General features: G+C 48.9%; 1 pseudogene; it reads right to left on the bottom strand.

Moving 5' to 3' along the window:
* Positions 1-4,346: 4,346 nt before the first annotated feature.
* LOC132500499 (phosphoethanolamine/phosphocholine phosphatase-like) lies at positions 4,347-5,098 on the bottom strand (annotated as a pseudogene).
* Positions 5,099-16,998: the final 11,900 nt, after the last annotated feature.

Genomic DNA, 16,998 nt, shown 5'->3' with positions numbered 1-16,998 from the left:
CCCTAACTCTAACCTGTAGTCGTACCCTAACCTGTACCCTAAACTGTACCCTAACCCTAACCCGTATCCTAACCTGTACCATAACCTGTACCCTAACCCCTAACCCATACCTGTACCCTAACCCCTAAACTCCACCCTAACCCTAACCCTAAACCCTAACCCTAAGCCTTAACCCCTAACCCCAACCTTAGCCCCTGACCCCTGACCCCTGACCCTGACCCTCACCTGTAAAAACAAGGTCATCTGACTATAATTCATTCCAGGAACACAACCCTGTTGAGGGAGAAAGGAAGTAGCTACTCTAAGCTCTGGATTATAGACCAAAAACCAGATTTAAAGAAACCTATGTTATTGCTGTTTTCCACTCCAACAGACAGGTATAATGAAGCAAGGAATCACCCTGGCCCTCTAGGATCTGCCTGGGGTCCTAATCTGGGAAATTCTTATACATCAAGAGATGACTCTGAGCTGAATTTCTGCAAAACAAGACTATCCCGTGCAAAGAACAACCCAGTAGAGCTTTGTGTCCCATCAGCTACAGGAAGAGAATGGCTGCAGGCTACTGAAAGCCAGCAGCATTTACAACTTAACTCCCATGGCCTCTGCAGTGGTATGTCTGAGTTTTCTGTTTGCTTCCCTTTTTTGTGCCACCGATTCCACAATGAAAGGGCAACAAGGTGCCCTCATCCCTTCTCTTCTGCCAGGGTGACCACTATGTGTTTAAATCCACGTCCCCTGGCAAGTTTCTAAGGTGAAATTCTGACACTCTTCCCTTTCCCATCCCAACAGGTGGCCAAGGGCTGGCCGGGGCTGGAGAAGTGCAGTAACCAGGGCTGGACCAGCTGGCCAGAGTGGGGGTTGGCGGGGGGGTGGGGCGAGGTTCCCAGCAGGTGAAATCACCATGCAGGATAAATCCCTTGGACTTCCCATGGGCCAAGGGCGAGTCTCTCGAGGCACCCGGCCCCTCTCGGGTTCTGCTTGCAGAGAAATCGCTGGGGAGGGGCCTTTGGCTGCTTAGGAAAACCGCGCACGAGTGAGCTTTACACCTGCAGACGTTCTGTAAAACGGGAGTGGGTAAGCTTGGGCTTGTCCTCAAAGCCTTTACTCCAAAGGCGAGCCCTTCCTGCTGCCGCCAGGTTAGGGAGCTCCGCGACTGTACCAAACAGCTCTGGTGTAATTCGTCGTTCCTTCCTCCACCCACCCCCACCAAACCCTCTCCCCTTGCCTGTGGTCCGCGGCCCTCCGCTCCGCTCTCGAATGCCGCTGGGGTGCCAGGGACCCACGGGACGGGTTGTTCCCAGCCGCCGCGCGCTGGCTTCTTAGACCCCCGCCGGCTCGCGTGGCGCCGACGGCGAAGAGCCCCGAGGATGCCCCGCGCCAGGTGCGCTCTGGCCAGGACGCCCACTTCCGGGAGAGGCGCGCAGACCGCCGCAGCCAATGCTGAACAAAACCCGCCCCTGCGGCGCCGCGTCCGCGCGGCACAGCACGATCTCGGCTCTCCAGGCACGGGCGCCGGAGGCCGGGCGTCTCCCCTCCTTCGAGCTTGAGAGAGTAAGTGGCGCCCCTGAGAGGCCGCTAGTGATGCCCCAGGTCACGGGCCCCTGCGGCGCGGAGAACGCTACAGGCTGGACTAACCGACACCAACGCCACCAGGAGGAGCGCTTGGCGGGACTCGGCAAACAACCCAATGTTTTAAGTGGAAAAAAGGACTTGAAAAGACCCTTCTTCAGATAAGACATACAAATGGTCAACAAGCACATGAAGAGATGTTAATCATCATTAGTCATGATGAAATGCAAGTTAATACCACAACGCCATACCCCTCCACACACTAGAAGTCCTATAATCAAGAAAGCTAAAAATAACAAATGTTGGCCAAAATTTAGAGAAATTGATACAGAATTTTCCATAGGGAAAATGAATGTTCTGGAGGTGGATGCTGAGAATATCTGTACAACAACGTGAATGTAGTTAATGCCATAGAACTGTATGATCAAAATGATTTAAATGGTAAATGTTATGATATGTGGGGGGGTAACATAACTTAGCCCCTGCTTTATACCAGACCCCAGAGTCAAATCTTCTCATCCATTTTCTCACTTTTACTTAACCTCCTAGGATCTTCACACTGCCATTTAACAGATGAAGCTGAGCCTGAGAGGTTAAACTAAGTGACTTGCCCAAGGCTCACTCGGCCAAGTCTACACTGTTAAATGTTACTGTATTTACTGAGCACCTACTAGAGCACCTACTGAGCAATTTCTCCAGCACCTGCTAGAGACATTGTGGGAGGACCAGGATGAACGGGGGCTGAAAGCAGATTACAAAAACTGGGTAGATCCTGGGGCCCTGCTCTCAAACACTGAAGTTTCTTGGAGTGGAGGGGATGGCCTGTGTCACCCTTGTGGAGCCTTTTATTCCACACCACCGCACCCCCACAGAGGAGGGAAGCAGCTGGTCTGATAATGAATATTAGCTCAGCTGGGGAGGCGTCATGGGGCTTTGAAGAAGGCATCTCCTGCCCCACTCTCCACATTGCCCCCTAGAGTCCAGTATGTGGGCACAAGCATCCCTGTGGCGGGGCAGGAGGCACATCTCATGGCACCCCTCTCCTCCTGCCCTGCAGTAGTGACACTGTACCCATACACCCGCCAGAAGGGCAACGAACTCTCCTTCTCTGAGGTCACCATTATCTGCATCACCCACCGCTACTCCAATGGCTGGTGTGAGGGCATCGGCTCAGAGGGGTCTGGATTCTTCCCCGGGAACTATGTGCAGCCTAGCTGCTGACAGCCTGGGATCTCTGGGATGCTGACCCAAGCACCGCCTTGAGTGAGCCTCTTGACTCCCACACCAAAGCCTGTTCCAGTCAAGACTGGACCAGTCCTGCACACCTCCTGGGCTGTGAGCTGTGTCTGTTCCTTCCCCCCATTGCAGTGGGAAGGGGTCCTGGTAAAGACAGAGGAGGTACCCAGAGGCCTGCTGGAGACAGGAAAGAACTGGAAGCCAAAGAGTTTGGTGACCTTATCCACAGGGGACCCTTACGCCATGCAAGACAGGGTCTCCAGCTGCAAGTTCCAACTTTGAATAAAATTCTGATGACCTCCTGATGATTGCCCTGCAGGACTAGCGGGCCGAGGGACTGAAAGGCAACACACTTGTAAGGCTCCCGTTAATTGAGCCTCCTCTGCCTGCCCTAAGCAGCAGTATCTCCCATCTCCTCGGTGTTCATGGAGCCCTCCACACTAGACCCCTCTGCCCCTCTGCGAAGGTGCGCTGCACCCTGCTATTTTACCTGTTGCCTGCTTTGTTATGTGTTCAGTCTTGGTTCCCCAAGCTGGGCACTCCTCCCAGAGTGGGAACCAGCTCCTTCACTTAAGTGGGGCTCCCTGAGAGCAGAGATCACCTCGCCCTCATCCCTCAGACTGCAGCGTGAGAGATCTCGCTCACCTCTGCCCCTTCACCTCCTTTACAGCTCTGAAACACCAAAAGAGGGAGGTGGACCTTGGGTTTCTATTGGCCCTGCTTTAAAGCATCATGGCTTTCTGTTCCATATGGGAGGAGGGGGACTCAGAGGGCCCAGTCAGTGGGGCTACTTTGGTCAAGTCGCTGGTTTCTTGTTGCATAGACAAGGCTGTGGTGCAAGGAGACATCTTCAGGCTCTGTGAGTCCCTGGCTGGCCAGACCCGAGCCCCGGGACAGTGTGCTACCTCTTTCCACCAACAGGAGGTGACTGTTCCTTCTAGCTTTTTTTCCTGTGGGGATGCTGACAGGGTAGGGGGGGAGGGGAGGCAAGGACTGTAGTGTAGGGTCACAGTAGGTAAAGCAAGATCTAGGCCTGGGACCGTCGGCAGGGAGTGCCACCTCTCTCCGCAGGGAGTCCGGTGTGGGGGAGGTCGCGGGGGGGGGACATTTTGGGGCCTGGGTCCCCTGGACAGAAGACTGGAGGAGGGAGGCCATGCAGCCCAAGGCAACAGTTAACCGCAACGACGCGGGACATGTTCCTTCTCTACCCTGACAGGGAACTCCGTCCTCCCACCTGGGAGGACAAGGCTTTTGGAAACACTGCTGCCTGCTCAGATATGCGTGCCACCCTGGTGGGGCCAGACTCCGGAATTCGCTTGCAGTGGAACTGGGGGAGGCAGCCGAGCTGGGTTAACTGCACAGTTGGAGATAGCTCCCAACTCCCTCCTCCAGTCCCCAAATGGACCAACCTGGGATTCCGGGAAATCCCAGAGGAATATACCAAAACGAAAGGGAAAGGGAGTAATAAAACTAGCTTTCTCTTTCCCGACCCCCACCGCCCCACCACCTCACCGCCCGGGTGCCCCCTGCAGGCCACGTCCTCAGCACGTCCTCAGCACCTGTTGCAGGTGTAGGCACACTTCGGTGGAGTTTTCCCAGGGCACCACCCTGGCGCGGAAGGAGCTGGTCTCGGCCTTCTGCACCTCCTGCATAAGGCAGTGCATGGGGTAGCGGCAGCGTGGGAAGGCCACATCGCCGCCTGCCAGCAGCCCCATGGGGCAGAAGTCGTTGGCGCCGTCGCTCACGTAGAAAAGGCGCTCGAAGTGCACGCCGTCGTGGGCCTGCTCGCGCAGGTAGTCGCTGAGCACCTTGTGCTTGCACATGTTGGCGGAGCAGCGAGCGCAGCTGTGCGCATGGAAGGGCCGCAGCGCCAGCAGCCCCCAAGGGTCGGGGCCTGACGTGTTGCTGAAGATGCGGCGGAACAGGCCCTGGTGGCCGGCGGCGCGCAGCGCACTCTCCACGCCAAAGGTGTTGGCGTATGAGATGAGAATAACCTCAAAGCAGGCGCCCTGCTTGGCTACAAACTGCAGCAGCTCGCCCATGCCGGGCGACAGGGGCATGGCCTCATAGATGGCGCGCAGGTCCCGCGGCCGCACGTCCTACTTACCCAGGTACTGGAAGACGTGCCGCATGTACTCGTTGTAGAAGCCCTCGCTCTAGGTGGCACGCAGGCCCTCAGGCAACCGCTGGCCCGCCGTGGCGCGTGCACGATGGAGTCGTCTCTGTTTCCGTCCACGATAGTCTCGTCAAAGTCGAAGGTCAGGAGGAAGCGCGGCGCGCCCGGCGCAGCCATCCCGCTGTCCTCTACCAGCTTTGTCTTCAGCGATCAAATCCTTCTGTAGTCACCAAAAAGAGTCCCTCAGAGGAAAGGGAGACAGGACCTCTGAGCTTCTCCTGCAGAGTGGGGAGCGGCGGCTGCAGAGGTCTGTCCCAGCTGAGTTGGGAGTGTAAAGAGTGGGGAGAGGGCCTAGCGGAGGTATTTGGGCGCAGGATGGAACAAGGGGTGCTTACGGGAATTGGAAGGGACGCTGTGTCTTATCCATCCCCGGATTTCTGGGCTCCAGCTCTCACGAGTCCCTCCAGTCCAGAGGGTCCGTGAACGATGTGCATCTGGGCCGTTCCCTCCACTTGCCCCCCATCCCCATGTTATGTATTTTTAACCACAATAAAAAAAAAAAGAACGAAGCACTGATAATACATGTTACAACATGGATAAACATTGAAAACATTCTAAGTCAAAGAAGTCATACTGAAAAGGCCACTCATATCACAATCATCTTGTGTGCTTTTAAATCCATATCAGTTTTGAAAATGAGGGGATGGGACTTCCTTGGTGGTCCAGTGGTTAAGAATCTGCGCTCCCAATGTAGGGGGCACAGGTTCGAACCTTGGTCGGGGAACTAAAATCCTGTGTGAACAGCATGGCCAAAAAATAAAATAAAATAAACGTCATTGGCCTGGTTTGGGTCATAGCATCGTCCTTGAACCCATCAGAGCACCCATAGGATGGAACATGGGATTGGCTAGATGTGGATCATATGCCCATCTTCAAGGTGGGTGGAATGTAGCATCAGCCCTCTGGAACTGTTTGGACTGGAAACAGGTAAGAAGTTCCCAAAGGAAAGCTGAGGTTCTGGACTTTGGCATGAGAACAGATGCTGGCTTGGGGAAAGTAGCAGATTCCACATCACTGACAGCCCACTGCACAGCTGTGGGATCTGAAGGCCAAGGAAGGAAGGGGTTGATTTAGGGTCAGGGGCTTCAGCCACCCATCCAGTGCTCTTGCTGTCCTCCCACAACAGCAAGAAACTCTTCCTCTTGCAAAAGGCACAGCCCTCATTGATGTCTCTGGTGGTGGGAGCCCAGGAGTCACACCTGCCCCAGGCCACATTACTCACCCATCCCCCAAGAACAATATTGCTCATTTATCCAGTCTCCTCCCTCCTTTACAAAGAGCAGGGACTAAATGCTATGGTGGTTAGGAAATTCTTGCTCAATGAAACAGTGGGAGGCCCAAGGATTATTCCGTATCATGGAATCCATAATTGGCAGCTTTCAGAGCTCACATGGGTGCACATGGCTCTCCAAGAACATGCAGCCTCAGTGTGAAACTGTCCATTGGGTGGCCCAGTTGCTCCCGTATCTTTGACACTTAATGAGTATGAATATCAAAAGTTTGTTACAGCTGGAAGCCCAAAGGATTGAAAGACCATGGTCTGCTGTATGGTTGTTGTGTCGGGCACACACTCAAATGTTTAGACGGTTATTATCTCTCTTGGCAGGCTATGAGCCTGTGAGGGGGAGGCCCTTTTCTCAACCACATGGATGTTAGTAACTGAAACACCCCAAAGGGCTGTCTGTGCTGCCCAGGTAGCTGTTCAATTGCCCAGAAGCATGGTCAGCTCAGTAATTGGCCACAGAGGCTTGACAGGAACCAGACTGGCCTGAGCTGGAGGACCACAGATGACTGCCTAGATGGTCAGAGGTCAAGGGCTGTCCTGAGACTTGATGTCTATTGATGCCCACTCAGATGGGACAAAGGATGCCTGCAGTCCCAGGAGGGCCTCACCAGCCCTCAGGAGGCAGCACCTGGGGGCTGGTAGGTCGCTGCACCAAGTTCTGTATAAATTCATAACATGACCATGGAGTGACCTCAGTCAGGGCTGTGCTGGACCGGGGCTGCCCAGGCCAAGTGGGGCCAGCACTACTCTTTCCAGTTCAGATGGTAGGAGGAAACCCTGTGGACTTCTGAGGCCCTAACAACCGTTGACTGAAGTTGAGTTGGATTTGAAAGTCAGTGACCAGAGCAGACATTTCATTCTTCTGCTATCAGGTTCCAGGATTGGGGGTAGATAACCAGTGGTCCAGGTGAACCCCATACTCATGAGTGACCCAGGACAAGTCCTGTCCATCCTAGAGGACTCAGAGGTGTGGGGTTAGGGGGGTCGTGGGCCAGTTATGCTTAACACTAACCCACTAACCCTAATGCCCAAATCTCTACTGTTAACTCCCTAACCCTAACCTCCTAATCTCTAAACCTAAACCCTAATACTCCTAACCCCTAGCCCCTAGATACTCGACCTTGACCTGTAAACTCCTAACCCTTACCCTGACCCTGACTCAGACCACCTAACCTAACCCTCTAACCCTAACCCTCTAGCCTGCATCCTTTAAATCTAATGCCTCAAAACCTCATCCTCTTTTTTTTTTTTAATTTGGTTGCACCTGGTCTTAGTTGCAGCAGGCAGGCTCCTAAGTTGTGGCTCCAGGGCTCCTTAGTCGTGGCTTGTGGGCTCCTTAGTTGCAGCTTGCCAACTCCTTAGTTGTGGCATGCGAACTCTTAGTTGCAGCATGAATGTGGGATGTAGGGCCCTGACCAGGGATCGGACCCAGGCCCCCTGCACTGGAACCATGGAGTCCTATCCACTGCGCCACCAGGGAAGCCCCTCATCTTCTTAATGTACCCTCTAATTCTGTCCCTGATCCTCTAACACTGACCCTGACCCTACATTCTAACCCTGAGCGCTGAGCCTGAATTTCCATCCTCACTCCTGACCCTCTAACTCTGAACCTTACTCTACTCCCTAACCCTAACCTCTGAGCCTGACCATGATCCTACACCACCCTTAACCCTAATCCAAATACAGGCCCATATCAGAACAGATTAAAAATTTGAACCCTACTGCAATCCCTTTTCCCAGTGTAATCAGAACCACCATTTTCATTTTTTGTCTGAAACCTAAGCCTGTTCAATTATGCTTTTTCTAACTGAACTCTAATGTACAGTAAACTGAACAAAACCTTAATTCTTATACCCACATAACCCTACACTGTTAGTGGTTATATAGACAAACCCTTTGCCTGTAACCTAACCCTAACCTCTAATTCCTAACCCCAACTCTAACTTACACCCCAACCTCAACCCCAAACATAACTCTAACCTCTAACCACTAACCCACCCAACACGGCCACCCCAAACCTCAGCCAATGCCTGCTCAACTCCCAAACTGTATTCCTAACCCTAAAACACAACCACATCCCCCATGAGTCCTTATCCTGGCTCCTCCAGCCACAAGCCTACCCTGATCCTCACCATGAAGCTGGGCCTAATCCACCCTTGCATCCTATCGGGCCCAGAGCAAGTTGAAGAGATTCTCATCTTCTTCTGAGCCCTGTGCATTCCATCCCCGAGCCCTGTACCCATGGAGATGGCTCATCCGCCTGGCTCCACACCCCTTGCATATATCACCCAGCAGCATGGTGGGGTTTTTGTTTTTGATTTTTTGCTAAGTTTTATTTTAATCCAAGGACTTTGCTTCATACAAAATGTCATTGTAGAAACAATAGCAGAATCCAAAGTTTGGCTGATAAATATTACACAGGCAGCAAACTAGTCAATCACAGAATTTTTTTTAAAGCAAGCCCCAGTTGTGTTGCATAGTTGGGACTTCTCTTTTTTTTAAAACACTGTTCTTAAATATAAAGTTTTGCAACAAACCCTTGATTTATATCAAATATAATTAAAAATTAACGAATACATTTTATCAAAAAGTACGAAGATATACATGTCATGCACATACTTCAATATATGTACATATGTATATATTTTACATGCACACATAAGTAATTCAAACTACAGCCACTGCTTGACTGGTTCCAGATGCAGACAACTGGTTGATGCACTTCAAATTTGGCAACTCATTATGAGATTTTTGGGGAAACGTGACAGCTGAGAAGAGACAGTACAGAAACAAAATTCAGAGTCAGGAAAACAAGACAGTATATCCCCCGCTCTCTGTAATTTTCACCAATTCCAGTGTCTAGAAGAATCCAGACAAGCCAACATGGCTGTGTGGGTCTGGAAAAGTGGATTCTCTGCCCAACATGGCCTGGGGAAGCAGATGTGGTTCTTCACAGAATGAATACACTCAAAATAATATGGGCTGGGGGACCAGAGACAAAACATCAGTACCAAAATACACATCCTTCTGCTCTGCAACAGGAGCCAGGGATGACATGCACAGTCCAAGATTATGATTTTAATTATACCCTATTTGAGTAAAATACTCTGTTATTTTAAAGTTTCTGAGTGTTGTGCCTTCAAGTAAGGAAATTCTATAAAATGGTTTGGTCACAATCATGCTCAAACCCTAGAACAGGTGGTGGTCTTGTCTGTCTTATTTCTAATATTAAACGTGTGTCTTTTGTTGCATAGCCCTATGGGTTAACGGCATCCACTCATGGGGACACACAGACATGCACACACACACATCACACTCCAAGTTTCTTTAGGAGAATCATGGGGTAAAAGCCAGTGGGAACATTCAAATGATCCAGCAAAGAGATAATCTCACATTTCAAAATATGGAGGACACACCAGAATCTACTCATCTAAATGCTTCTTTTGTTCACAAAACAAAGGGTCTCCCAGTGTTTTATGTACCACATCCTAACGGTGGTCTTTCTCTTTTGAATGTGACCCTGAAGGGGGACTTCATTTGGCTGCCTGCTTTCCCACCTCTTGTGCCAGAAAGAGTGTGGGCTCAGATGCCCAGCTCAGCAGCTGCTGCTGAGCTGCTCCTTCCTCCGAGCTCTGGCCTCATTTCCATTTGGTTCCCAGCTGCCCTCATCTGCTCAGACGTGGGCGCTCCTCCTGCCCCCACCCCATTCAATCTCCCCCACTTCCCACCAGCCTTTTCCTGATGAGTCTTCTGTGAAAAGAAATTTGCACAACTAGAGAGATTGCGCTCTGCCTGTCAGGCACCATGTCCCTGAGAATCGGGTGTAGAAAGACTGACCGGGCCACGCGGGCCATGCTACACATGCCTTGCAACCTCTACTGCTTCAAGGAAAAAGGGCAAACGGCCGCTTCATTTCAACTACAACGGACCTACGGGATGTTTTCTGCACGTTCTCCATTACATCCGCTTTCTACTCAGTTGCTGTTTGGAATAGCTTCCACAGAGCCCAGTCGCAGTTCACATGGGCCTCCTGTCCCACCCCCGAGAGCCTGCACGAGGCGCTAGGAGGTCAGGCACTTGGTTGAGAGCCGCAGGAGCCGGGGTGGTCTGGTTGGCCGCCTGGACCTAATCCGTATCCTAACACTAAACCGTACCCTAACTCATAACCTAACCCTAACTAGTATCCGTACACTACACTGTACCATAACCCTATCCCATACCCTAACCCTAAATCTAACCCTAACACATAACCTAACCCATACACGAACCCTAAACATAACCCTAAACTTTACCTTAACCAGTACCCTAATCCTAAGCCGTATCCTAAGACTAACCCGTACCCTAACCCGTACACTAAACTTAACCCATAGCCGTACACTAAACTGTACCCTAACCCTAACCCGTACCCTAACCCTAACCCTAAAACTCACCCGTAACCTAACCCTACCCTGTACACTAACCCTAACTTGTAAAACAACCCTAAACCGAACCCTAACATGTACCATAACCATAACATGTAGCTCAACACTATCCTGTACCCTAACCCTAACCAGTACCCTAAAGCTAACCCTAAACCTAACCCATACCCTAAGCCTTCCCCGTACCCTAACCCTAACACATACTCTACCCTTAACACATACCCTAAAACACACCCTAACCCTAACACGTAACTGTACCATAACCTCTATGAGAACACTAACCCATACCCTAACCCGTACCCTAACTGTACCCTAATCCTAACCTGTATCCTAACACTAAACTCTACTCTAACCCATAACCTAACCTGAACTCATAGACGCACATTAAACTGTACCCTAACCCGTACCCTAACCCTAAACCTAACATGTAGCCTAACCCTACCCCGTACCCTAAACCTAACCCATACACTAACCCTAATATATAGCCGTACTCCAACCTGTACCCTAACTCTAACCAGTACCCTAATCCTAACCCTAACCCTAACCCATACCCTAACTCTACCTGGTACACTAACCCTAACCCACAAGCTAACCCTAACACATACACTAACCCATATGGTAACCCTAATACTTACCCATACCCTAACCTGTACCATAATCGTAACATGTAGCTGTACCCTATCCTGTACCCTAACCCTAACCGATACACTAACCCTAACCCATACCCTAACCCGTACCCTAACCCTACCCTGTACCCTAATCCTAACACATACACTAACCCAAAAACGTACCCTATAACATACCCTAACCTGAAACGTAACCATACACTAACATGTACCCTGAAGCCAACACGAACCCTAACCCAAAGCCTAACACATACCCTAATCCTAACCCATACCCTAACACGTATCCTAACCCTAATTCGTAGCCACACACTAAACTGTACCTTAACCCTAATCCGTACCTTAATCCGAACCCGTATCCTAACACTAACCCATACCCTAACACTAAATAGTATCTGTATGCTAAACCATACCCTAACCCTACACCGTACCCTAACCCTAACCCGTATCCTAACCTTAACCCTAACCATAACCCATACCCTAACCCTAACCCGTGGCCGTACCCTAACCTGTACCCTAACACATACCCAAACCCTAACTCTAACACTAAACCTTACCCTAAACAGTACTCTAATCCTAAGCACTATCTTAACACTAACCCATACCCTAACCCATACACTAAACCTAACCTGTAGCCATACACTACACTGTACCTTAACCCTAACCTGTACCCTAACCCTAACTCTAAGCCGTAACCTACCCCGAACCCTAATACTAACCTGTATACTAAACTTAATCCATACCCTAACCTGTACCCTAATGGTAAAACATAGTTCTACCCTATCCTGTACCCTAAACCTAACGGGTACCCTAACCCTAACCCTAACCCATATGCTAACCCTTCCACGTACCCTAACCCTAACTTGTACTCTAACCCTAACACCTAACCTAAAACATACCCTAAACCTAACATGTAACTGTGCCCTAACCTGTAGCCTAACCTCTACCAGAAGCCTAAAAATAACCCTAACACTAACCCTAACCCGTACCATAACCTGTAACCTAACCCTAACTCATAGCTGTACATTAAACTGTACCTTACCCGTACCCTAACCCTAACCCTAATGCTAATCCTAAACCTAAACCAACCCCATAACCTAACACTAACCAGTACCCTTACCCTAACCCATACACTAACACTAACATGTACACTGACCTGTACCCTAACCCTAAAAACGTAGCTGTACCCTATACTGTACCCTATCCTGTACCCTAAACCAAACCAGTAGCCTAATCCTAACCCTAACCCTAACCCATACCCTAACTCTACCCAGTACACTAACCCTAACACCAATGCTAACCCTAACATGTACCTTAACACACACCCTAACCCTAATACTTAGCCGTACCCTAACCTGTACCCTAACCATAACACATAGCTGTACCCTATCCTGTACCCTAACCCTAACCCTTACCCATACCCAAAACCTACCCCTTACCCTAATCCTAACATGTACCTAACACATACCCAAAAACATACCCTAACCCTGAAATGTAACATAGCTAACCTGTACCCTAACCACTACCCAAAACCTAGCCTTAACCCTTACCCTAACCTGTACCTTAATCCTAACCCATATCCTAACACTAACTCGTACCCTAACCCTAACTCATAGCCGTACACTAACCTGTACCCTAACCCTAACCCATACCCTAACCCAAAACCTAACCCTAACATGTAACCTAACCCTAACCCATACTCCACCCCTAACACGTACCCTAACCTGTACCCTAACCATAACACATAGCTGTACCCTATCCTGTGCCCTAACCCTAACCTGTACCATAAACATAACCCTAACCTGCAACCTAACTGTACCCTGTACCCTAATCCTAACACATACCTTAACTCTAACACATACCCTAAAACATACCCTAACCCTAACACATAACCATGAGCTAACCTGTACCCTAACCTCTACTCGAAGACTAACCCTAACCCTAAAGCGTACCTGTACCCGTACCCTAATCCTAACCCATATCCTAACACTAACCCACACCGTAACCCATAACCTAACCCTAACTCATAACCGTACACTAACCTGTAGCTTAACCCTAACATGTACCCTAAACCTAACACATACCCTAACCCTAACATGTACCCTAAAACATACCTTAACCCTGAAACGTAACCATACCCTAACATGTACCATAACGCCTACCCGAACCCTAAACATAACCCTAACCCTAAACTGTACCCTAACCTGTAACCTAACCCTAACCATAACCCATACCCTAAACCTACCCTGTAACCTAACCCTAAACCATACCCTAATGTTAAACTTTCCTCTAACCCAAGCCAGTACCCTAACCTGTACCCTAACCCTAACATGTAGCTGTATCCTATCCTGTACCCTACCCTAACCGGTACCTTAACACTAAACCTAAAAATAACCTGTACCCTAAGCCTAGCCTGTACACTAATCCTAATCCGTACCTTAACCCTGACATGTACCATAATCGATACCCTTACCCTAATCCTTATCCGTACCCTAAACTGTACCCTAACCCATACCTGAAGCATAACACTAACCCTAACCAGTACCCTAATCCTAAGCCATATTCTAACACTAACCTATACTCTAACCTGTACACTAAACCTAACCCCTCGTCGTACACTAAACAGTTCCCTAACCCTAACCTGTACACTAAACCAAACCCAAAACCTAACCCGTACCCTAACCCTAACCCATACCCTTACCCTAACCCATACTCCAACCATAACCCATACCCTAATATGTACCCTAAACGTAACAAGTAGCTGTACCCTATCCTGTTCCCTAACCCTAACCAGTACACTAACCATCACCCTAACCCTAACCCTACCCCGTACCCTAATCATAACATATACCCTAACCCTAACACATACCATAAAATATACCCTAACGCTAACACATAACCATACTGTAACCTGTACCCTAACCCTTACCAGAAGCCTAACCCTAAACCTAACCCATACCCATACCCGTACCCTAATCCTAACCCATATTCTAACACTAAACCATACCATAACCTGTACCTTAATCCTAAATCGTAGCCATACACTAAACAGTACCCTAACCCTAACACGTAGCTGTACACTATCCTGTACCCTAACCCCAATCCATACCCTACCCTGTAACCTAACCCTAACATGTACCCTAGTCTAAAAACTTACGTTAACACATACCCTAACCCTAAAACGTAGTCATACCCTAACCTGTACCCTAAACCCTACCCAAAACCTAAATCTAACCATAACCAGTACCCTAATCCTAAACTGTATCCTAACAATAACCCTTACCCTCACAAGAACACTAACCCTAACATGTTCATACCCTCACCTGTACCCTAAGCCTTACCTCTTCGCTAACGCTAACCCTAACCCTAACCCTGACCCTAAACCTTACCCGTATCCTAACACTAACCCGTACCTAACCCTAACTAATAACCTTACACTAAACTGTACCCTAACCCTAAACCTAACCCTAATCTGTACCCTAATGCTACCCCGTAACCTAACCCTAACCCTAAACCTAACACTAATCCATACCCTAACGCTACCCTGTACCCTAACCCTAATCCTAAGCTGTATGCTAACAGTAACATGGACTCTAACCTGATCACTAAACCTAACACTTAGTCGTACACTAAACTCTACCCTAAACCTAACCCGTAACCTAACCTGTACCCTAACCATAACACGTAGCTGTACCCTAACTGGTACCCTAACCCTGACCATAACCCTAAACTGTACCCTAACCCTATCTGGTACCCTAATCCTAACACATACCCTAACCCTAACATGTACTGTAAAACATACCCTAACCCTGAAACATAACCATACCCTAACCTGTGCCCTAACCCCTACCCGAACCCTAACCCTAACCCATACCTTAATCCTAAACCGTATCCTAACACTAACACATACCCTAACCCTAACTCGTAGTTGTACACTAAACTGCACTCTAAGCCTAACCCTAACCCTAACACTAACCCTGAACCTAACCCTAACTCATACATGAAAACTAACCCTAACCCTAACCCTAACCAGTAGCCTAATCCTAAACTGTATCCTAACCCTAACCTGTACAATAACCCTAAACTGTAGTCATACACTAAACTGTAACCTAATTCTAACCAATATCCTAACACACACCATAACCCTCACCCATAACCTTACCTTAACCCGTACCTAAACCCTAACCTGTACTCCAAGCTTAACCTGTACCCAACCTGTACCCTAACCGTAACACGTAGCTGTACCCTATACTGTACCCTAACCCTAAATGGTACACTAACTGTAACCCTAACCCGTAACCTAACCCTACCCTGGGCCCTAATCCTAACATGTACCTTAACCCTAACATGTACCCTAAAACATAATCTAAACCTAACACGTAACCATACCTTAACTTGTACCCTATTCCCTACCCGAACCCTAACCCGTACCCTAACACTAACTCATAGCTGTACACTACTCTGTACCCTACCCCTAACCCGTACCCTAAACCTACCCCCTAACCTAACCCTAACCCATACCCTAAACCTAGCCCCTAACCTAAGGCTAACCCATACCCTAACTCTAGTCTGTACTCTAACCCTAACCTGTAGCTCTACCATATCCTGTACACTAACTCTAACCCTAAAACTAACCCAAACCCTTACCCATAACCTAACCCTAAACCTAAACATAACCCGTACCCTAACACTACCCTGTAACCTAACCCTAACCTGTACCCTAAACGTAACCCATACCCTAACCCTAAACCATCCCCTAGCCTGTATGTTAACCCTAACACGTAGCTGTACTCTATCCTGTACTTTAACCCTAAACTGTACACTAACGCTAAGCCTAACACTAACCCGTACATGAACCCGACTCCATGCCCTAACCGTAACACGTACCCAAACCCTAAAACGTACCCTAAAACATACCCTAACACTAACACGTACCGTAACCTAACCTGTACCCTAACCCCTTCCCAAACCCTAACCCTAATGTTAACCATAACCCGTACCCTAATCCTAACCCGTATCCTAACAAAACCGGTACCCTAACCCGTACCCTAACCCTAACTCTTAGCTGTACCCTATCCTGTATCCTAGCCCTAACCAGTACCCTAACCCTAGCCCATAACCTAACCCTAACACATACCCTAACCTGTACCCTAACTGTAACACATACTTCTACCCTATCCTGTACTCTAACCCTAACCAGTACCCTAACCCTAACCCTAACCCGTACCCTAACCTGTACCCTAACCCTAAAACATAGCTGTACACTATTCTGTACCCTAACACTAACCAGTACCCTAACCTAAAACTAAACCATAACCTAATCCTAACCTGTATCCTAACACTAACACGTACCTTAACCCGTACCCTAACACTAATTTGTAGATGTACACTAAAGGTACCCTAACCCTAACCATAACCTAACACTAACAAGTACCCTAAACCTAACCTATACACTAACCTGTACCCAACCCCTAAAACGCAGCTGTACCCTATCCTGTAACCTAACCCTAACTGGTACCATAACCCTAACACTAACCCATAACCTAAACCTAACCCGTAACCTAACCCTAACCCGTACCCTAACCCTAACACGTACCGTAACACATACCATAAATCTAAACCTTAGCCGTATGCTAACCAATACCCAAACCATACCCGAACCATAACCACTACCCTAACCCTAAGCCATAC

This window comes from Mesoplodon densirostris, chromosome 13 (assembly GCF_025265405.1).
Source record: "Mesoplodon densirostris isolate mMesDen1 chromosome 13, mMesDen1 primary haplotype, whole genome shotgun sequence".
In the NCBI taxonomy this organism is placed as follows: Eukaryota; Metazoa; Chordata; class Mammalia; order Artiodactyla; family Ziphiidae; genus Mesoplodon; species Mesoplodon densirostris.
Note: the sequence above shows the minus strand (reverse complement) of the source record. Positions and strands in the feature narration are given on the sequence as shown.